At 41.6% G+C, this 24,110-nt stretch overlaps 1 protein-coding gene across 2 annotated transcripts in view; it reads left to right on the top strand.

Moving 5' to 3' along the window:
- Positions 1-12,449: 12,449 nt before the first annotated feature.
- The window catches only part of GLCE (glucuronic acid epimerase), a 107,491-nt gene continuing 95,830 nt past the window's right edge, over positions 12,450-24,110 (top strand). Inside the window, exons 1-2 of one of the 2 annotated variants that reach the window (XM_080675335.1) lie at positions 12,498-12,659; positions 14,589-14,669. The gene's annotated coding sequence lies outside the window, so the exon portion shown is untranslated. Of the gene's footprint in view, positions 12,660-14,588; positions 14,670-24,110 lie in introns of both variants that reach the window. The other variant, XM_080675334.1, reaches the window with a different exon arrangement.

Raw genomic sequence — 24,110 nt, 5'->3', positions numbered from 1 at the left:
AGGCTGGAACAGTAAGTTGAGGTCACGTTGTGAGGAAGTATCAGTAACATCCTTAGCTACCTCCCTTTCTGTGAGCTTTACTTTCCTCATAGTCCCACTTTACCCCCACTTCTGAGATCCTGCTTTCTGCCTCTCTACAATTAAAATCCACTCTGGAAAAATGTCTGATATTAGTCATTTACACTATAGTGTAAATTAGATTATTTATAGCCTATAAACTAGTGAGTTATTTCCTGGAAAGTTGTTTTGTTTTTTTAATTAAAATTTTGATTTCAGCTTATAAAACAAAAGGCCGTGTCTCTCTTTTTTAAAAGTGTTGTGGAAATCCTTTCTATGGCCAATGAAATTTCAGCCAGAGCTTCATTATTTCAAGAGCTGCTAACTGCTTCTCCCAATAAAACACAGTATACCCCATAATGATCAACTGCAGAACTCTTATCCTTCACGTACAGCAAGCCAAACTCCTAGGCATGGGACGGAATGTAAATGTTAACAATCTCCTAGCTCATTGCCTGTAAAAACTCTTTTATGAGTGTCTAAGTAACTAATGTCCAGGCGAATGTCCAGTGCCTGCAGCTAGAGTGATAATTCCACCTTCTACTAGCTGAATGAGACGAGTGTTGATTCTCTTTGTAAGAACACATGGGTTATAGTGATGTGCAGGGAAAGCCAGACCTCACCAACACATATGCACAGTTCACCCACAATGCTGCAAGGGAGAAGTGAGGATATTTCCTTGGGGTGATTGGTTTCCTTTCCTTGTTGACTGGTATCAGGTACTACTACCTGACCTCCTAGCCCATCAGTATCCCTTCTCATCTCCCACTTGTTGCCACCCTTGAAGTCAACCTGACCTAGTATTAGAAGGCAATTGACTGAACATTAAGTTCCATTCTTGTTGCATCTATATATATACCAGAGGCCCAGTGCACGAAATTCACGCACAGGTAGGGTCCCTAAGCCTGGCAAGCGATCAGGGTTGATCAGATTCCCCGCCTCCCTGCCTCTCCACCTCCTCCTTCCCTCACTCCCTCAGCACTGCACCCGCCATGTTCTGTGCCACCCCCTGGTTGCAGTGCACGTCATAGCAAGCGATCGAACTCCCAGTCTCCTGGTCAAACTCCCAAGGGGACACTTTGCATATTAGCCTTTTATATATATAGATAAATATATCTATATGTCATAGAGAAAGGAGGAGGAAGAGAGAGAGAGAAACATCAATGATGAGAGAGAATCATTGATCAGCTGATTTCTGCACACCCCCACCTGGGGATCAGGCTGGCAACCCAAGCATGTGCCCCGACCAGGAATCGAACCATGACCTCCTGGTTCATATGTCTATGCTCAACCACTGAGCCACTCCAGCTGGGTGATGCTTTGTCTCAGATTACTCTTTTAACCTCTTCTTCCTGCCATCTCTCATCTTCTGACCCCATAGATGATCTTCTGACTCTCGTCTCTCCTCCTGAGCTCTGGTTTCTTAACGTTCCACAGTGTGACTGCTTTTTAACCATGTTCTGCTGTCCTCTGACTATGATTGCCAAGGCTACTTGTATCCTATAAGTACCACTCTACAAGATCCTTCTCTGAGCCCTAACTGGTTTGGCTCAGTGGATAGAGTGTCAGCCTGCGGACTGAAGGGTCCCAGGTTTGATTCCAGTCAAGGGCATGTACCTTGGTTGCGGGCACATCCCCAGTAGGGGGTGTGCAGGAGGCAGCTGATGGATGTTTCTCTCTCATTGATGTTTCTAACTCTCTATCCTTCTCCCTTCCTCTCTGTAAAAATCAATAAGATATATTTTAAAAAATAAAAAATAAATAAAATGTTTTTTTAAAAAAGATCCTTCTCTGAGTATTATTACACCAGGAGATTGACATCGAGTCAGCCATAATGCTTCTGTTCCTCTAAAATGTCCCTGGGCCTTGTTCTCCTGTGTCCAAGTCTCTGCCTGGTCCCGCAATCCTGCTCACCAGGTTCATATCTTATCCTTTCGCTCCAAGCCCTGCCCTGCCTGATTCCTTTCTAAATGCTCCATTTCATTCCTTTGGAGCGAGGGTCCTGTCCTGCCATCACTGTGCAAACTGTGCCCTCAGGAGCTGGAGTCCAGTGGGAGGGGAGGTCCAGTCCTTGGATCTCAAGACTCCTTCATGTCATGCTCAGTTAATGACAAGCCATGGCTGCTAACACCACCTTGAAGACCCTGATCTAGACTCTGACCCCTTTCCTGTCCATCTCATCTCTGGTCTCTGCTCTTTGTCACACTCCACAGACTTCCTGCTGCCATGTGTTGCTGGGTCTATCCAGAAACCTGCCCTATCTAATCAATTAGACCAACTGTTGTGACCCCAAATCTCAGTAGCCTAACAGATAACAGGTTAATTTCTCACCCACACAGTTCAAGAGTTGGACAGTCTACCACATGGTGATTCAGGATCTGGCTTCTGCCCTCATCACAGACTAGAACTAGTACCTGGCTGCACCTAGAAAATGCAGTCTTCCTGTGTGTCAGGAGAATATGGAATGGTTGCTGTACAAATAGCATTGTTTCTGCTACACTAGGGAGCATCTGTTTTCTAAGTGCGATCTATACCCAATGCAGCCCACCTCACCTGCCTCAGTTTATCATTCTGTCCAGAGCCGAGAAAGGACTGGACTCCTGAGAAGACATCTTAGAAGTGGCTTTTGCCTTTCCACCATCTGAGCAGAAGATGGATCCGAAGCACTCTGCAGAGAACCTCAGGCCCTACATAATCTTACAAATTGGGCTCTTTTTGACAAGTGTCAGCCCTTCATTTCTTTCAAGAAGTATTCTCTGTTCCCTCCTGGGAACTTGTGCAGAAAAGAGATACTCAAGTGATAGGTGTCTCACAAATATCTAGATGGAGGGGAAGATGGCATAAAGAATAATTTAGACAAAACAATGTAGATTGCCATGGAAACAATCTTTAGAACACACTAGGGAGAAAGAATCATTGTTAACATGGTTCATATTTTGCAGAGGTATCTAATCATCACATTCAATTCTGGATCCTTCAATCACTCTGTTTTCAAAATGCTGGGGTTCTTACAGTCAGAGAGTACATGCTGGTTTTTAGGGAGTCCAGCTAATAATCTTCTTATCCATCTAATAATCTTTAATGAAAATAATGCTTTAATTAAGGCAACTTATTATTTCCCTGTTGTTTAATTTGAAGTCTGTGAAAGGTCAAGTTACCACTAAACACCACGAATTTACTAAGCTTTCCAGAAGTGTTTATTCTGACAGCAGAGGCTTATAAGAATATGGGGAAATGTGCACAAGGAAAATGGGAGGCTTATCTCTTTTTTTAATCCTCACTGGAGGATATTTTTTCCATTGATTTCTAGAGAGGAAGGATAGGAGGGAAGAGGGGGAGTGAGAGAAAGAGAGAGAGAAAAACATCGATGTAAGAGAGACACACTGATTGGTTGTCTCCTGCACGCACCCCAACCGGGGCTGGGGATCTTGTAACCGAGGTACGTGCCCTTGACCGGGAATTGAACTCACAACCCTTGGGTCCTCTGGCCAATGCTCTAACCATTGAGCAAATCAGCAGGGCAGAAGGCTATCTTTTGCAATTCATAGAAAGAAAGAAAAAAAAGCCCAAAACAACAATGAGGTACCATCTCACACCTGTCAGAATGACTATCATCAACAAATCAACAAACAAGTGCTGGCAAGGATGTGGAGAAAAAGGAACCCTCCTGCACTGCTGGTGGGAATGCAGACTGGTGCAGCCAATGTGGAAGACAGTATGGAGTTTCCTCAAAAAATTAAAAATGGAACTCCCATTTGACCCAGTAATCCCACTTCTAGGACTATATTCCAAGACACCAGAAACACCAATCAGAAAGGATATATGCACCCCTATGTTCATAGCAGCACAATTTACAATAGCTAAGATTTGGAAACAGCCTAAGTGCCCATCAGCAGGTGAGTGGATGAAAAAACTGTGGTACATCTATACAATGGAATACTACGCTATAAAAAAAGAAGGAACGTTTACCATTTGCAACAGCATGGATGGAACTGGAGAGCATTATGCTAAGCGAAATAAGCCAGTTGGAAAAAGATTAATATCACAGGATCTCACTCATATGTGGGATATAATGATCAACATAATTTGATGAACAAAAATAGATCCAGCCGAAACCGGTTTGGCTCAGTGGATAGAGCGTCGGCCTGCGGACTGAAGGGTCCCGGGTTCGATTCCGGTCAAGGGCATGTACCTTGGTTGCGGGCACATCCCCAGTGGGGGGTGTGCAGGAGGCAGCTGATCGATGTTTCTCTCTCATCGATGTTTCTGGCTCTCTATCCCTCTCCCTTCCTCTCTGTAAAATATCAATAAAATATATTAAAAAAAAAAATAGATCCAGAGACAAATGGCAGGGGAGGTGGGGGGAGGGGGATAGAGAGCAACCAAAGGACTTGTATGCATGCATATTAGCATAACCAATGGACACAGACACTGGGGCGGTGGGGGCTTGCCCAGGGTAGGAATAGTTGAGGGGGGGTCAATAAAGGGGGAGGAAAGACATATGTAAAACTTTAGACAATAAAAAAGAAAGAAAGAGCCCTAACTGGTTTAACTCAGTGGATAGAGCATTGGCCTGCAGACTGAAGCATCCTGGGTTCGATTCTGGTCAAGGGCATGTACCTTGGTTGCAGGCACATCCCCAGTAGGAGGTGTGCAGGAGGCAGCTGATCGATGTTTCTAACTCTCTATCCCTCTCCCTTCCTCTCTGTAAAAAATCAATAAAATATATTAAAAAGAAAGAAAGGAAGGAAAAAAGAAAGAAAAAGCCATATTTAGCTACTCAAAAGCAGTTTTTCTCAGATTTTTCTGCCCCAACATGTGTCCAAAAGTTTATAGGCATGGGTCATGTTTGGTCAGTAATAATGATTTCATATGGCTATTTAAACAAAACCTCTGGGAGTTGCTAATGAACAGTTTGTTCCAGTTGTTACTAAAAATAAATGTCAGAAGAAGGGCAGTAGCTTTTGTAAGTGAGGCCTCAGAGATGTAGGGTCACCACGATCCAGATCTGGGCCTCTACCCTGCCGGCACAGAAATGCAGTGTCTGCCATGAGTATCTGCCCACTAGTCTCCCAGGGCTCCACCCCTGCCCATTGTCTTACCTTGTGAATCCTGGAACCAGCTGGGTCACATGTCATGCTCCGCGCACCCTGAGGACTTCTAGAGAATGAGTTTGTGTTCTCTTCTCCCCTTTCTTTGTCTCCAGTCTTCCCAATAACCTATGTGCAGGCTCAGGGAGGAAAGAGTCAGTTCGCTTGCCTGAAATAGACGCCAGGCCATGGTAAAATTATAGGATTTCTTTCTTACCTTCTTCCATTTTTTCCTACATGTAGTTGTTGAGCTTGTACTATGTACTGCGTGTCCTTGAAAAAATGTTTCGTTCGCCAAAACCGGTTTGGCTCAGTGGATAGAGCGTCAGCCTGCGGACTGAAAGGTCCCGGGTTCGATTCCGGTCAAGGGCATGTAACTTGGTTGCGGGCACATCCCCAGTAGGAGGTGTGCAAGAGGCAGCTGATCGATGTTTCTCTCTCATCGATGTTTCTGACTATCTATCCCTCTTCCTTCCTCTCTGTAAAAAATCAATAAAATATATTTAAAAAAAAAAAGAAATATGCTTTATAAAAAAAAAAAATGTTTCGTTCAACATTTTTTCGTTATAACATTGATGAGAAGAAAAAAAAATTCCTGGCTTGGGCCACTGTCTGTGTGGACTTTGCATGTTCTCCCCATGTCTGCATGGATTTTGTCTGGGGACTTCAGTTTCCTTCCACATCCCAAAGATATGCACATGAAGTAAACTGGCCTGTCTACATTGTCCCAGTCTCAGTGAGTGTGGGTGGGTGTGAGTGGCCCTCTGATGGAAGGGTGTCCTGTCCAGAGTGGGTGCCCACCTTGCACCTTGAGCTGCCAGGAGAGGCTCTGCCACCTGTGACCTTGAATTGGAATAAATGGTTTGGAAAATAATTCTCTTACTGGTTTTCATTAATTTTACTTAAATGTATGTATAGCTCACATTTGGTTCAACGCTTAATATTAGAAGTTTGGTGATGTTTTTGTGAGCCCAGCTTCTGGCTGAGCCATGCTCCCCCTGTTGGAGCACACTGACCACCAAGGGACAGCTCCTGCATTAAGTGTCTGCCCCCTGGTGGTCAGTGTGCATCATAGCGACCCATCATTCTGCCATTTGGTCAATTTGCATATTAGCCTTTTATTATATAGGATATCAATTGGCCTATGATAAAATTGGTTTTTGCTTAAAGTCAGTTTCCAAGAACCTGTCCACACTGAGTGAAGACTTACTGTACTTGACAAAGGGGAATGGAATAGTGGAGCTTGGATTAGCTCAAACAAGGTTCATTCCTGGAGGGAGGACATTGCTGAACTAAAGCAGGGTTCTGCTAGAAGGAACGAGGGGGTAAGGTTCTTGCTGTTGGCTACGTAATCAGGAGCAACTGCCCAGGATGCCTTGTCATCAACTTATCTGCTAGCCTTTGAGAACTTACTACATGCAAGGCACTATATGTATATTTCTGATTTTCATCTAGTCCATACTGATTTTTAAAAAATCCTCACTCAAGGATATATTTTTTTAATTTTAGAGAAAGAGGAAGGGAGAGAGAGAGAAACATCAATGTGAGAGAGAAACATGGATTGGTTGCATACTGCACATGCCCCAACCGGGGATCAAATCCGAAACTTAGGTATGTGCCCTGATCAGGAATTGAATTTGCAATTGTTTGGTGAAGAGATGATGCTCCAACTAACTGAGCTGCCTGATCAGGGTATGGCTGTGGTGTTTTGTTTTGTTTTGTTTTGTTTTGTTTTTAATGGCAGGAACTGTGGCTATGCACTTAGTAGCCACCCAATAAATATTCGTTGGTGCTTTTGTTTTTTCAATTTGATGGTGAAGGGTTGAGAGAAGGGTGTAGAATTCGGTTTTTCTGGGTTCTTATGGTTCAAAGATTTAATTTTTGCCCTCACTGTTAAAGGAAATGAAAGATCACCACATCTGCGCAATGGTCATTTAAATCATGCAGATGCAAATGAATCTCAAATATATCTTCTTAGCTGTAAGTTACCTCCTGGTCACCTTGTAAATTATTTGACTCAGTATGTAAGGCCCGTCTCTATCACACTTACATATGTTAAATGAATTTAGACAGGCAATGTATGTGACTTGGCTAACTGGTCTCCTTTTTATGTGGCTTTTCCTCATTTTTTATTTAATAGGGAAATTGCTCTCCCACTGAATCTTAATTCACAATGTTAAGACTTCAGAAATGCAGTTTTATATTCAAAAAGAATTTCAATCTTCTTACTGTCAAACACACTGTGCTCTCACATGGGCACTTAATATTGTCAGGATGTCAATTTAATTTTGACAGGGCCCCGATAGATGGAATTTTCAACCTTTTACTCTTAGTTAATATGGATGAATAAGAGGATATTTGAGCTTTTTTCCCTCTCTGTTTTCATGGAAACATATGCTTGCCCATAAGATTGGATGACAGTAATATGTTTGTAAAGCACTCTAAACTTTTGAGAGTGAAAAGTTTCTGTACTGCTCAAGGCTTATTATTAACTTCCTCCAAATGGCTCCCTCATTATTGTTATCTCCAAATGCTATTTTTAAAAATATTCATTTTATTGATTTTTTTTTACAGAGAGGAAGGGAGAGGGATAGAGAGTTAGAAACATCTATGAGAGAGAAACATCGATCAGCTGCCTCCTGCACACCCCATACTGGGGATGTGCCCTCAACCAAGGTACATGCCCTTGACCAGAATTGAACCTGAGACCTTTCAGTCTGCAGGCCGACGCTCTGCACTGAGCCAAACCGGTCAGGGCCTATGGTGCTCTTAATAGTCCTAGAGCACTGGAATCTTTGTTCCCACCAAGAAATGTTTTTTTCTACTTTCTTTTGGTGTAGCCCCACTTGGCTTTTAGATGTAGCAAGTTATAGGAACAAATCATTGTTCTTTGCTCTTTAGGTCATGCTAGTGTCTGATGGTTAGTAGGATGTAAGTTTTTAGATTTTTTTCCAGGAATAGCAGTGGACTGAACTACTCTCAAGGCTCTTGTAATAGCTAGCTAAGGCTGCATAACAAATGATTTCAAAATGAAGTGGCTTAAAACAATAGACATGAATTATCTCACACAGTTTCTGGGTGGAATAAGGGAGAGGTTTAGGTGGGTGGATTTGACTGAGGGCCTCTCATGATGTTATATCAAAGTATTGGCCTGGAGCTGCAGGTAGCTGAAGGCTTAATTGGAGCTGAACTGGGATTTCCAAGATGGCTCACTCACACATCAACTGGCTGGAGGCCCAAATCCTTGCCATGTGGGCCTCTGCTTGAATGTTCCTAGAACAGCAGCTGGCTTCCTCCAGTCCAGAGTGAGTGATCAAAGAGAGAGACCAAGGAAGAAGCTGTTATGCCTCTTACAAAGCAAGTCCCTGGAATCATACACTGTCACTTTTGGCATATTCTCTTTATTAAAAATGAGTCCCTAGTGTAAGCCATACTCAGGGAGAGGAGAATTAAGCTCTACCTACTGAAGGGAAGTATAGCAAAGAATTTGTGGACACACTTTAAACCACTATAACTCTCGTGATTTCTCCCCTTTGTTATAAGGTATTTGCAACAAACAAACAAAGTCAGAGGTTTGTGGTCAGCAAATGGACAGATGAATAATGTGCCCTCAATCTTGAGGTAAGTCATACAAGATTTCAGCCTTCTAACCTAACCAAAGAGGCGCTCCACCAAAACTCTAAAAGGATGGGGTAGAGACCAGCTGGTATTGCTCAGTGGTTGGGTGTCAACCCATGAACCAGGAGGTCAGGGTTCAATTCCCAGTCAGGGCACATGTTCAGCTTTCAGGCTCGATCCTCAGTAGGGGTCGTGCAGGAGGCAGCCCATCGATGATTCTCATCATTGATGTTTCTATGTCTCACTCCCTCTCTCTTCCTCTCTCTGAAGTCAGCAAAAAAATATTTTAAAAAAAAAACCCCAAAATAATAAAAGGATGGAGTAGAGATTGGGTCTGAGAGAGACAGATTTCTTCTTTCAGCTTTTCCAATAATTCTGTTTTTTTTGTGTCCCTTGTGAAAATGCAGTGGCCAGGAGGTAGCTCTTCCCAGGGCATGCATGCAGAATGGGAGAGCAGTAAGGATGGTTGCTGAGCAGGGATAGATGGGTTCGCATTTGGTTGTTTTTGCCTGGACTAATAAGTCAGATACAGCCAGCAGCTAGTAAGATCTGGTAAGGAGTTAGCTGGTTCTGTTCCACTGTCGGTTGGCAAAGACCAGACACAGATGGTGAGAGCGAGGCTATGAGTGGAATCAACTCTTGGGATCAAGCAAGTGCCAAAGCCTCCTGCTGAAATTATCCGCAGCACCACTGAGAGAAGTGCAGAATCTGCAGGCGGGATTCTAGGTTTGGATTTAGAAAACAAAAACCATGGTGGTTCTGGCTCTTATCGTAGGATGTGAGGAAAGGAGCACTTGGTACCAGATGGAGAGGTTTTGAGAACAGAGCGTGACTGTCAGGCCACAGAGTGAAGCATCATGCCATAAAGACAGATGGCGAGAGGGGCGCCCCCGTCTGTGGCGGCTTACTGTCTTTTCAGTACTCATCCTGCCTGTGTACCCTTCACACAGGGCCTCTTCAAGAGCTTCTACTGCCAAAGCATTTTGGTTTAGAAGTCAAATGTAAGTGTTCCAAGCTTTAGTCCAGGCTAAGAGTACTTCATAGCTTTCCTTTTTTCTCACATTTAGAGACACCCAGATTTCTGATACACTAATAAGGGAACCATAGAATGGTATAATTTATGAAACCAGGCAAAAGAAGATGCCATATAAAGACAAAGTATGAAGAATAGTTTTTTCCCCCCAGTACATTCCTGATATTAAGACACAAGTGCAACAGCAGAGGAGGTGGAAATCATAGAACACAGAGATTTATACTTCAAGATACAGATCAAGTATACATGCCATCACCACACCAACGAAATTCACTGGTTCTCCTGCTGCCACCTGTAGACATAGGTGGGAGAGGCCTGCCTTTAAGGGGCTCTGCTCTGGCCCTTCTCCAGCTGCACTACACCTACTGAGCAGAAGACCATCAAAGTGGCGGGGGCGGGGGGGGGGGGGCGGGTGTGCTCGCCTGGAGTTCACTTGACTCCTTTAGACCTTGTTCTAGGTACCGAGAAGCCAGAATTCCCTGCCCAAATGGCCCTGAGCCTGCATCCAAGACTCATATGGACTTCTCCCCTAGGTCCTCAAACACTACTCCTGGACCCATGGAATGCCCAAAAAATGTCTGTTTTATAGAGGGAAAGGTGGGAACAGAGTTTGGACATGTGGGCTGGAGTGTCCAGGGAGCGGGGAGTACCTTGCAGTGTGGGGCTGAACTGGCTGTTTGGGTGGATGGCGGGAGACTGCTCGTTGTGGGAACCAGCTCTCCCTGTTCCAGCAGGGAACTCTGAGAGGTCCCAGAATTCTAAGTGCAAACATGGTCTTCCAATTTTTAATTTCACATATTGTTGGCTTGTTTTATATGTTTTACTTATTTACTAGTAGACATTTGATATTTGAGACATGTAGCTGTTTTGTGGGTCCTACAAATGATAAGTTGGTTCTGGTTCCCCATTTAATACAGAAGCAAATTGAATCAGCTTGCCTCGTTTTTTAAGGCTTTTTACTAATTGGCTCTTCTCTAATCTTACCTCCCACTGCTCTTCTGCAGGAATTTTCCATCCACCAAAATGATCTACTCATAGGCAGGCTCCGCCCACATCGTTTTCTCTGTGCTCAGGTTCACACTATTTTTCCCTGAAAGGCCTCCATTTTTGCCCTGCATTTGGATAGGCCAAGCTACTGTTTTAAGACCCAACTCATAGTTGTGCCTCCTCCCTCTGCACTCCTCTAACAGCTTTTGTCTGAGCCACTTACTGGCACTCAAAGTGTGCAACCACATGTAGTCATATTTCTTATTACGAGCAACATATGGCTATAAGATAAGGAGACATCAATACACAACAGTTTTCAAACCAGGAAAGAAGATTAAAAAAAAAAAAAAAAAGCCAGAAGAGTAGCTAGAGAATCAGGAGAATCAGATACCAAAGACTGCAGAGAGGTCATTGGGAAAGATTTCCCCAAAATAGACCATTTGCCCATTAGGAAAGAGGTCTTTTGTGGCCATTGAGAGAAGAGCAGATTGTGTGGGCAAAAGCAACATTGTAATGGGGAAAAACAGAGATGAGAAAGTAGAGATAGCAAATATACTTTGATGTTTCTCAAGAAGTCTGATTCTGAAAAGAAAGAAGAAAGGAGATGGAGTAGTTTGAGAGGGTGCAAGAGGTAGGTGGTTCTATTCTGTTCAAAAGATGGAGAAGATGGAGAATGTGGCAGAAAAGAGCTTAATTAGAGAGGGGAAACTGATAAGGAAAGAAAAGATAGTTGATTAAAGAAAATCTGGGAATGGCTGAGCTCCAGTGCACAGGTGCTGGGGTTAACCTTAATGAGGAGAAAGGACACTTCTTGCTGCTATAGGTAAGGCAATGAGGAGGGGACAATGAATAAAGGTTACAGGACAAGCATAACAATGAAGAGATTGGATTTAGGGAGTGGCTGTCATTGTAGAGGAAAGGTTAAGAGAGCCGGAGTTTTCAGGGGACGGATCCAGATTTCATATATTTAAATATCACATTCTTCATTCATTCCTTTCACATTTATTCAGTGTCCTGCGTGTGCCAGGCACTGGGGTCTAGGGAGATACGACTTTTCTTGTAATTTGCTATATTGGTGAGTCAAGTAAGATTTACTTTTTACTTTTCTAGAAGGCTTTAAGTAGAAATAAATGCATGAATTAGAAGAGAGTCCTTTGTCAGACCAGATGTCCTGAGTTGGATTTTGGAAAACACGGGCATCTCAACAATGGCACCATGTTTGAGATGGAGAGGGAGGAGAAGCCGAGATGGGGAAAAGGTAGTTCAGAACCAGGTAACCAAAGAGGTGCGTCTTCAACTAGGAAGAAGTGAACTTCATTCAGGCAGCGCTGTAACCAAGGGTAACAGCGCCTCTGCCTACACAGGTGTGAAGAGCGGCTTCTTCCCTAAACCAGGGATATCCGCGAAGGCTGTGCTGGTGCAGATACAAGCCAAATTCGCGACCCAAGTTACTATCCCGCGATCGCCCACCGCCTCCGACTACGTAAGGTCACTGCTACCTTTGCTCCTAGTTTACTGAGGAGGGGCGGAGGAGAAGAAGCGGTGGGCGTGGAAAATTACCTTTCCTATTTTACAATTGGTAGTAACAGGATGTGAGTCCCGCCTCCCACGCTGCCGCCGACAGGCTCTGGGCGCTGTCACTCGAGCCGCCGCTCCCGCCCCTCGCCGTGGCTGGGATCTCGCGGGAAGAGCGGCGGGCACGGCTGTGGCTCGGTCTTCTGGCTGCGCGCGGAGCGGGAGGGCTCTTCTCACACAAGCGCTTCCTCGCGGAGAGGTTGGAGCTGCGGCAGCCGCAGGCCTGGGCCGCCCCTTCTCTGCCGCCTCCTTCTCTTCCTCAGGGCTCCACAGTCCGCTCGCCCTCCGACGCTGCCCAGGTAAGGAAGCCCGGAGCGCGTCTCCGCCGAGGAGCGTTCGAGGAACCGGGATTTGGAGCCGCCGGGGCAGTCGGGCTCCCGACGGGGGCGGCTCCGGGGGCGGCTCCCGGGGCAGCGCGGCGCTGCCTGATGGGCGCAAAGCTTGGCGGGGTTCGGGAGTGCAGGAGGCGGTGTGGCAGGATCGGGTGCGGGCGCCCAAGGGCGGTGTGGCCGGAGCTCCTCGGGGTGAGGGGGCGGATATTAGGGTCCTAGGGCTCTCCTGGCTTTGGGGGGTGGTGGCGGCGGCGGTGGTAGTGGCGTAGAGGGTGCTGGGTCTTCGGGATCGTGGGAGAGTTATCAGGGTCCTGAGGTTCCTTGAGGTGGTGTAGTGGGGTTCCGGGACAAGGGGTCCCTTTACCGGGGTCTTAGGCTCTATGAGTGCAGAAGATTCAGTTTAGCAAGGTGCTAGGTCTCTGAAGGGGCAGATCTCGGGGGTCTGGGGGAGGTCCTTTGAGCGGGAGTGGGTGTCTGTTTCGCATTTCTGGGATGAAGAAGCAGTTTATTAGGGTTCCGGGGAAAGGGGTCTGTGAATCGGGGTTCCGGGCTAGAGGGCGAGGTATGTGCGCCCTGCTGGGGCCGGCCGGGCGCCTTGGTGTGCTGCTGGGGGCGGAAGGGTGTACCGCGGAGACCAGCGTCTGTATTGGGGTTTTTGCTTTGCCCAGAGGGGGGCGGTAACTTGGCATGGTCTCCAGTCTTTATGGGGAGCGGGTGGAGGGGACGGGGCGAGTTAGCGGGTTCCCGGGTGATCTTGAATGGAGGGCGCGGCTCAGCAGGCGCCGGGGCGACTCGCAGCGAGAGGGGGCTTTAAGGGGCATCCTGAGCCGGCCCAGTGGACCGTCTGGTAATTGGTCTGCATCCTGGGACAGGTCTTTCTTTCGAGATGAGGATGTACTCAATGCTTAGTTGGAAGGTTGATCCGTTTTGTTGACTAGTTGGAGAAAGTGGGTTCGCTCTGCAGTTTTCTTTTCTCTACCCCAGGATCCCTGTGGGGGCGTGCTGGTCTTGCTGCTCTGGGATTAAGAGTGGCAGCAGTCCTTTAGGCGGGGGTGTAGCCTGTAAGTTTTTTAGGAGGCGAGTGCCCTGGGGTTGAGGGTAGAAGCCGCCGAAGATGGGGAAGAATGTGTAATTTTGGTTTTGGCTTCCCTTTCCTAGGTGATCTGCTTTGCCGATACTGTATGAGATCTGTACTCAAGTCTTGTCTGAATGTTAGGTAAAGTCAAGTGGTGCTGGGAAAGTGTGTTCTGGCTTCTCTAAACTAGAAGCATGTGTGGATAAGGATAACTTCAAGTTTAGCCTCCAAGTAACATACTGGAATTTGAAGTTGCAAAGCTAAAACTCTGCAATAGCGTCATTCGAGACCCGTACGGGTGACTAACAGAGCTCTCTGTTAACAGAGAATCTTGCTTAGCAGTTTTATTGTAAAGGTACAGTCAGTCATGAAACTTATGTAGAGTTCTTGGTAACTAGCCCAGACTTAGATGCAATTCAAATAAAACGACCTGTATATATGTGAAATGTGGCTAAAAAAAAAAAAAAATCTGTGGGTCTGTGAGTTTGCCTGATGATTATTCTGCTTAGATAGCTACTTTATCATAGAGGCCTGTAAATGTAGTCTGATGTGGCAGGCAGTGGAGCTCATAGTAATTCTGTAATTTTAGGTAAACAGACAAATTTAAGTATGCCAAAGCAAAGAATTTTGTTTTTTTCTTTTGGTTTTAGAACCAGATAGATTAGGGAAAATGTACTTAATCCTTGAATATTGCAATCATTTTTAAAAAACAATGGAATCCTGCATAGCAAATATTTAAGTCTTTGGAGAGCTTACAGCTTACTTTGTTCTTTGTTGTTGCTGTTATAATTAAAACCAAAATACCTGATTGACTTTTATAGCTATCAAAACTGATCAGTTGAGCAGATATTTGGAACTACAGCCAAACTCCCCCCAAACAAACAAGAAGCCCCTCCCAAAACGTAAGCAAACTTTCTTCTCCTCACTTTTGAAAGACAAATGACAAATTAAGCAGATTTCAATAACTTAAGCAGCTTTTCTAATTTCTAAGTAAACATAATAATCAGTCAACAAGTATTTGATTAGCTGCTAGGTGTCGAGCACTGGAGGTACAATGATTCCAACTCTCATGTAACCTACATGGATCGAGAGAAGGACAACTACTAAATACATACATAAAATAATTGAGATGCTGATAAGGAAGAAATAAAAGCATACTTGGGATTTAGCTCACTTTTTAAATAACCCCTGAATGATAATATAATTGATGTCTGTTGTGATAACCAGAAACCAAGCAAGATAATGATCTACCTTCTGAATTATTAAAGAAAGATTACATTATGATCAGTAGTGTTTGGGTATTAAATATATAGTATTGACTCTTTGAGGATTAGCACCTGTTGTTATGTAAGCATAAAAAAGTCTGTAAGAACACACATCAAATTTACCAGTGTTTGGAGGATTTTTCAAGAGAAAATTGCAAAGACATAAAACAGCTTATTAACTTTATGTTTTTATATTATTTGAATCTATTTCAATGAGCAGACATTAATTAAGTGTAAATTAGAGAAGTGTAAAAATTAAAAATTTTGATCACTGGGCAAATTTGTGAAAAGTACAGTATTTATAAGACTTTTGTCAGTATTGCCACGTCTACTTGTTTGTATTAGTGAAGGGAAAATATATATTTTAAGGATCTAAAAATTATAGGGGTGGGGAGCATGACAAAATAAAAAAAAGACTGAAACGTAAGTAAAATGTTAAAACATGTTAAAGATGTTGGAAATTTAATTATATAAAGATAAGTTAATCTTAGGCCTTTCTTTTTTCAAATTTAATTGTGTCCTAAGCTTGACAAAGGAAGTTTTTAGACTCTTTGCAGAAGAATAGGGTGTATTTTAATGGTAGAGGAGGAAGTGTTCTTGTTTTGTGAAACACATGCAAATCTAATAGATACGTTTTTCTTCTGAGGCATATGAAACGTAAAGGTAGTTCTATAGTTCATTATTACACTGCTGAAAATTACAATAGCTGTGTCTTTTGGATCAGCATTCAGCATTCTAGAGTCATAAATCTGATATACTAAATCAGTTTCTAGAAAGGAAATAATAAGACATGGATTCCCATCTTTAGTGTGCAACTAACCATATGACCACAGGTAATTCCTTAGTCTCTCAGCGCCTCAGTTTCTGTATATATAAAATTAAAGCAATAGAAATCTCTGTAAATAATCTATATAAATTCCAAGGATTTTATTGCATTGGTTTTTATGTTGCAGATCTGCAGTATTATATGCACAAAAAGAGATAGATGCCATAAGAGTAGCTAGTACTTAGGATACAACTAGTTTCATGTAATTTTTACAAGTCATACCTAACTTTAGAAGCCTCTTCCGTTTTAAGATTTATGAGGAATACTTAATTCCAGAATATACATTACGAGGGTAAACGATTTCCTTTTAATAATTTAGCTTTATCTGTTAAAGCGTTATTGGTTTTATTTCTGATCACTGATCCTATAGTAGAATATCTACATGATAATCTAATGTCCTTATTTAACTCTGATTGTAGAATGAGGTCTCTAGTGGTTGACCCCCTTTAATCCATACTTTACACTAATGCCAAGGTGATTTTTCTAAAATGCAAATCTGTCCAGTGCTTCTTTCTTAAAACCTATACTCCTTCCTTACCTATAATGTTTAGTGAAAACTATTTATTGTTACAAGGCCCTTCATCATCTGACTCATCTCTTGCTATCCCCCCACCATAAACTTCAAGCTCTAACTGCATTAATAAAATCAGTTCACTGAAAGAGCCATACTGTTTCCTGATTTAGAGTCTTTTCATATATTCTCCCTGTTGCTTAGAATACTTTTCCTTTTCCTGTCTTGTAGACAAAGACTACTGATTTTTCAAGATACATCCAAGCTCTATCAGCTTTTTAAGTCTTCAGTGGCCTTTGCCCTCCTTCTTCCCACCTCACTAGGTTATTCACTCTCTATGTTTTATTCATTCTCTGATGTTAATTAGTTTGCTATAATCATTTATATCTGTCTCCTCCTGGACTCAAAGGCAAGTTTATATTTGTCTTATTACTTTTTCAATCTCTCTTGCTTATTTTACATTGTTGGTTCTCATTACATGTTTGAACTCTCAATGCTATATTAATCTATATAATACAAGCCTAATATGCTAAGTGTCCAGTCGTCTGGTCAGCTGTTCAACCAATCAAAGCGTAATATGCTAATGATATGCTAAGGCTGATCAACCACTCACTATGACATGCACTGACCACCAGGGAGCAGCCACTCTGACCAGTAGGTTAGCTTGCTGCTGGGGTCCTGCTGATTGGGACTGAGCAAAACAGGCCGGACATGCCCTGGAGCCCTCCCATGGTCCCTCCCTGGCTAACCAACCTCCAGCGTTCCTCCTCGGACCCAATTGTGCACCGGTGGGGTCCCTTGTCCTGGCCTGCGCCCTCTTGCAATCTAGGACCCCTCGGGGGATGTCAGAGCCAGCCCAATCCCGCAGGCCAGGCCAAGAGACCCCACTGGTGCACGAATTCATGCACTGGGCCTCTAGTGTCTTCGTACTATCTAAGATGAGTTAAGCTGAAATCTTAGTGTTGTTCTATTTTTCTAAAACTTGGGGCTTTCTAAATTATCTTATTTTCTTGCCTCACTGACCTCAAATTGACATTCGATCTGTAGTTCTTACTCATTTACTGGTAAGATGTGAGACTACCGCAACTATAGGAGTAAGGGTTACTCTGTTAAACTTGCAGAAAAGTCTTGCCGAATTTTGAGGTACCCTAATATCTAAAATTCCTAAGAGAATTATGAACTAGTTTGGGTATTTCAGATCCTGGATATCAGAGATTTGGCAGATATTTTACCTGGGCTGTTTTCTTTTATGGGAAATGATTGTTGCCAATGTGTGTGGGTTTTTATATTCACTTAATGCTTTACATACATTGCCGTTAATTTTCAGAACAAGTCCTGTAGATTTAATAACTTACTCAGGGTCATTATCTGCTAAAAAGCAGGTTATGACTAGATCCAGGTCTGTCTTATTCCAGATTCTATGATTTTTCAAAATACTACATTACTTTCTGAATCTGACTGTTTACTCAATATATTTTAAGTTATTAATAGATACTTGACTCATTGTATAAATTGAAGAAGTAGGTTATAAGGTTTATCTATTCATATTTTTCAAAAAAGCTAAGGAGAATTTGAGGTTGATCGGACTTTAGAGACCATTTAATCCAACTCCTTCATTTAGCTTATGAGGGAGTGTGACATAAGCAAGAGAAGTTGAATGACTTGCTCAGGATCACACAGCTAGTTGGTTAAGAGTTTCTTTAAGTTAGTTGTAAATATGGTATTATAAAACCATTATTTGAAAGGAATATCAGATGCCAGGTCCCCCCCCTCCACCCCAAGAAAAAAAAAAAAAAGCCTAGAGTGGCCTTTAGAAAAGTGATGTCGAGGATTTCAGAGTCTTAAGGACATGGCTGAGATAATCCTGACTTTGGATCATGACACATGGAAACACCTCAGAACCTTTACTCACATAGTTCCCTAGTCTTGGTCTCTTTCCTTCCTCTTTTTATTTTTAAAAAATCTATTCACAGTTTACTAATCTTATGCCTGATGAAGTTATTATTAGCATTGGCCTTACCAGTAACTATTTAAGTACTGGGTCAAGTACTAGGGATACAGAAAAGCATAACATTTAGTCACTGTTCTGAAAAGGCATGGTTTATTTGGGAGTGGGAGGCAGTATGTATTTAATTGCAAGGTAGTATATAAAGATGCCATGAGTGATACAGCTGTAGGAGCAGAGAAGATTAGATAAATATAGGGTGGCTAGTGGTTATAGAAGTTTCTGTGTAAAAAAGGTTTATCTTAAGTTAATCTTTAAATAAAGCGTTGGAGTGGTCTGAAGGGAGGAAAAGACTGGGGAAAAGAACCTCTTGCTTTTTTAAAAAAATCTTATCCTTGCTCACTTCCCTTCAGTGACAGTGGCCTCCTTGCTATTTCAGAAGACCTAAAACTTGTTCTTCCAGATATGCATGTGTCTCCTTCCCTACTTCCTTCACATCTTTTTTTTTTTTTTTTTAATATATTTTATTGATTTTTTTACAGAGAGGAAGGGAAAGGGATAGAGAGTTAGAAACATCGATCAGCTGCCTTCTGTATGCTCCCTACTGGGGATGTGCCCACAACCAAGGTACATGCCCTTGACCGGAATCGAACCTTGGACCCTTGAGTCCGTAGGCCGACACTCTATCCACTGAGCCAAACCTGTCAGGGCCTTCCTTCACATCTTAATTAAAAGATCACTCCGTCTATGAGGCCTTTACTGGCTACCTTGTTTAAAATTACAATATCCCTTTCACACATACTCTTTGTATTTCTCTTCCCTGCTTTGTTTCAACATACTCTATATTTTTATTGTCTTTTTACTCCTACTATAGTGTAAGAGCCATGAGGGCAGGGATTTTTATGCATTTTATTCAATGCTTTATACCTAGCACCCAGAACAATACCTATTTCAGAGTAGGTACCCAAATTTTTGTTGAATGAATAAGACAATTGAACTTTAAAGCAGAAATGTAAAGATCACTTGATCTAACCTCTCCTTCCTTCCTTCCTTCCTTCCTTCTTTTCTTCCCTCCCTCCCTCCCTCCCTCCCTCACTTCTGGCTGGTATGGAAGAGAAGGAACTTCTTCTTCTTCTTCTTTTTTTTTTTTACTTTTATAGGACTTTAAAAAATTATATACAGTAAATTACAGAAATCATAAACAATTCCAGGAATTTCTACATGTGTAAACTAACCGTGTAATCACCAACCAGATCAAGATATAGAATACTTCTAGGATCTTAGAAGTCTTTCTCATGCTTTCTCCTAGGGGCTTAATCACAAGGAACAACAACAGCCTGTAATTATTGGAATCGAGAGTCTAGGTCAGTGGTTGGCAAACTCATTAGTCAACAGAGCGGCAAACCGCGGCTCGCGAGCCGCATGTGGATCGCGAGCCGCAGTTTGCCAACCACTGTCCTAGTCAATATTTCCCAAGGTAACCACTATTTTGACCTCCATTACAATAGATTAGTTTTGCTTATTCCTGAACTTCCTGTAAAGGGAATCAAATCATTCTTTTATATCTTGTTTCATCTGTGAGATTCATCCATGTTTTTAGAGTTAACAGTAGTTTATTATTTTTCATTGTGTAGTATTTCATTTTATGAGTATATATATATATATATATATATATATATATATATATATATATTTCTCTTCTACTCTTGATAGATATTTGGGCCGTTTCCAGTTTTAGCTCTTAGAAACAAAGCTGCTATAAATAACTTTGCACTTGTCTTTTGATGGGCATAAGGTTTCATTTCTTGGCTAAATAACTAGGAATTAACCTACAGGTGCACATAATTCTTAATCCCACGTGGTTCTTAGCACATGCTAGATGGTCATTAACTGATTGAAGATTATTATTATTATTTTAATAGAGAGGAAGAGGGAGGGAGAGAGAAATATCAATCAGTTGCCTCTCATATGTGCCCCGACCAAGCAATCGAACCCACAGCCCGGATATGTGCCCTGACTAGGAATCAAGCCTGCTACCTTTTAGTGTATGGGACAACACTCCAACCAACTGAGCCACACTGTCCAGGGTGAAGATAAATTATTAACTAATCATGTACTGTGAAATTATCTCAAATTTAGTAAAAATATTGGAGAACAATCCCTATACATTTCTCTTCCCTACCTTTAAAAAACACACCCATATTCTTTATTAATTGCTCTCCCTCGTCCAGAAGATGGGGAAAATATGTGCATAAAAGAGAAAAATCAAATTAATTTCAAAATGTGAATTTCAGACCTTATTGGCTATTTTCCTATATTTTTTCCGTAATAAAAGTCAATTCTTTCTGACAGTTTGGTTTTATCATACATTATATTTTTCTACTATTTTATAGTTTGAAATCAATGGGTGGAAGAACTATGAATCTGTTTTTTATTTCTTTTATGTGTTAATACCTTATGTTTGGGGATATGTCAAGCAAAGGCTTTCTTTGATGGCCTTACCATTTTAGAAGTGGCTTTAGTTGGTGAAGAATGCAAATGAGAGCCCCTACAATAACAGGAAAAATCCTGATAAATATTTTTCTCATTCTGGAAAAGTTTTCAATTCCCCTTTGAAGTGATTCCTAAGCATAAGCCTTGAAAGATGAATAGGAAATAAGGTGGATGGGATACCCATAGGAAATGGGTAACAGCACACTATAGGTAGGGAACTGCATTTGCAGAGAGAGCAGAGCAGATTTGGGGATCTGCAGGCAATTCAGGAGGGCTAGAAGGGTGGATTTCAAACTATAACATGCATATGAATCTCCTGGTAGGAGTGGGACTCATGAATTTGTAGTTCTAAAATGTTCACAGTTGATGAAGATGTTGCTGGTTCAAGGATCACACTTTGCAAACCCCTGGGCTAGATCATAGGAAGCAAGTGAGAATGAAGGAGGAGGGTGTAAAAGCAAGGCATGAAGACTCTTGTAAACACTTTGCATTTCAGGCAGTGGTAACCCACTGAAGGATGCTAAGCATAATAGTGACTTGGTGAGATTTGTGATTTCCTAGTGGGCAACTAATGGTGGAAATAATCTTTACGGGTAAACTCCATCTACATTTGAAACTATACAGATTAGTTAATGTGTGAGAAATTATAATTTACTCATTCATTAATAAGTACTGCTTCTCCCACTAGCAAACTCAGTCCATTTAAAAGAAAAGTTTGGTTATATTTATTAATTTGGACATTATATGTTAATTTAATCAGTTCCTTCTTCCAGGGATATTATTTATCCTAATAAGTATAATAAATTTAACTCATAATAGTATTAATCCTGTTTGATAGGGTTTAAATTTTGTCCATATTTTATCATGATCCTCTGAAATTTTCCTTTTTAATTTTTATTTATTTATTTTTATTTTAAATTCATTATTTAAAGTATTACATGAGTCTCCTTTTGCCCCATTGACCTCTCCCCAACTGCTCCCACCCCCCCACCCCCCACACATGCCCTCACCCCCCTACTGTCTGTGTCCATTGATTATACTCATATGCATGCATATAAGTCCTTTGGTTGATCTCTTAATCCCTTACCCCCCCCCCCCCCCCCCCGCCTTCCCTCATAGGTTGGACAGTTTGTTCAATGCTTCTATGTCTCTGGTTCTATTTTTGTTCATCAGTTTATGTTGTTCATTATATTTGAAATTTTATTTTTTTATTGTATTGATTTAAAAATAAGCTAGCTAGCTGCCTGGCCAGTGTTGCTCAGTGGTTGAGCATCAACCCATGCATCAGTTCCATTCAGAGCACACGCCTGGGTTGTGGGCTCAATCCTCATTGGGGGCCATGCACGAGGCAGCTGATGAATGTTTCTCTCTCATCAATGTTTCTTTCTCTCCCTCTCCCTTTCTCTCTATCTAAAAAAATCAATAAAAACGTATTTTAAAAAATAATATAAAAATAAGCTAGCTCGGAGTGCTATTGCATGGTAGGAATCATCTTAATGATACATAGTATATGGGCTATTTTGTCATTGGCTTCCATAAAAGTTTACACTTAATTTATTTCAGCTGTTTAAATACCACATCAGTTTTGCAATATTATAAACTTATAATATTAAACTTAAGAATATGTGTGGTCTGTACACCTACACACATATGTATATAATGTTTTCCCCCTGATTTTGTAAGTTCTAGGAACTCATTTTAAAAACTTGGAGAAACACAAAAGACAAAAATCTAATGCCTTAACCCAAGTGTAAGTATTGCTAACATTATGGTATATATTCTTCCTCCTCCCATGAATATATTTATTCATTGTATACTGTTTATCCCCCTAGCAAGCAATAAATTATGAAGATTTTTTTTCTTTGTTAAAATTGTTTCAAAACCTAATTTTAATATCAGCATAATATTCTATTGAGTAGATGTATGATTTAACTATTCCTAATTATTGAACATTTTACTCCTCTGATGATAATGTTGATGAAAATCTTTGTGCATAAATGTGTCTCCATACTTGATTATTTTCTTAGGACGGGAATAAAAATATTCAGTCAAAAGGTAAGAACTTAAAAAAAATCATACATATTGACACATTGCTTTCTAGAAAGGTTATGCCAATATTTAATATTAGTTTTAAAAATCTTTCCTAATTTTATAAACAAACGTGATCTTACTTTAATTTGTATTTCTTTGATTATAAGTGAAGTTGAGCATTATAAATTATTTTTAAAACAATTACATATAAAGTATATTTTTTAGCTTTCTAAATATATATTGTTGAAAGTATTACATACTTTTTCTCCCATTTTTCTCCCATTGACCCCTTCTAGCCCACACCCAACCCCCACGCCTGGCCTTCACCACCCTGTTGTCTGTGTCCATGGGTTATGCATATATGCATACAAGTTCTTTGGTTGATCTCTTCCCACCCACCCCAGCCTTCCCTCTGAGATTCAACAGTCTGTTCCATGCTTCTATGTCTCTGGATTTGTTTTGTTAATCAGTTTATTTTGTTCATTAGATTCCACATATGAGTGAGATCATGTGATACTTGTCTTTCTCTGACTGGCTTATTTCACTTAGCATAATACTCTCCAGGTCCCTCCATGCTGTCTCAAAGGGTAAGAGAGCATTCTTTTTTATTGCTGCATAGTATTCCATGGTGTAAATGTACTACAGCTTTTTTATCCACTCATCAACTGATGGGCACTTGAGCTGTTTCCAGGTCTTAGCTATTGTAAATTGTGCTGCTATGAATATAGGGGTGCACACATTCTTTCTGATTGCTGTTTTGGGTTTCTTAGGATATATTCCTAGAAATGGGATCACTGGCAAATGGGAGTTCCATATTTAATTTTTTGAGAAAACTCCATACTCTTTTCCACAGTGGCTGTGCTTCACCAGTCTGCATTCCCACCAACAATGTAGGGTTTCCTTTTTTCCACATCCTGTCCAGCACACTTGACATTTGTTGATGATAGCCATTCTGACAGGTGTCAGGTGATACCTCATTGTCATTTTAATTTACATCTCTCTGGTGATCAGTGACTTTGAGCAGTTTTTTCATATGTCTCTTGGCCATCTGTATGTCCCCTTTGGAGAAGTGTCTGTTTAGGTCCTTTGCCCATTTTTGAATTGGATTGTTTGTCTTCCTTTATCAGATGTATCATTGCCAAATATATTCTCCCCATACAGTGGGCTCCCTTTTCGTTTTGTTGATGGTTTCTTTTGCAGTGCAGAAGCTTTTTATTTTGATGTGTCCCATTTGTTTATTTTCTCCTTAGCTTCCTGTGCCCTAGAGATGTG

The sequence above is a fragment of the Plecotus auritus genome (assembly GCF_963455305.1).
Source record: "Plecotus auritus genome assembly, chromosome: 1".
Lineage (NCBI taxonomy): Eukaryota > Metazoa > Chordata > Mammalia > Chiroptera > Vespertilionidae > Plecotus > Plecotus auritus.
The sequence above is the reverse complement of the archived record's forward strand: the minus strand, read 5'-3'. Positions and strand labels throughout refer to the sequence as shown.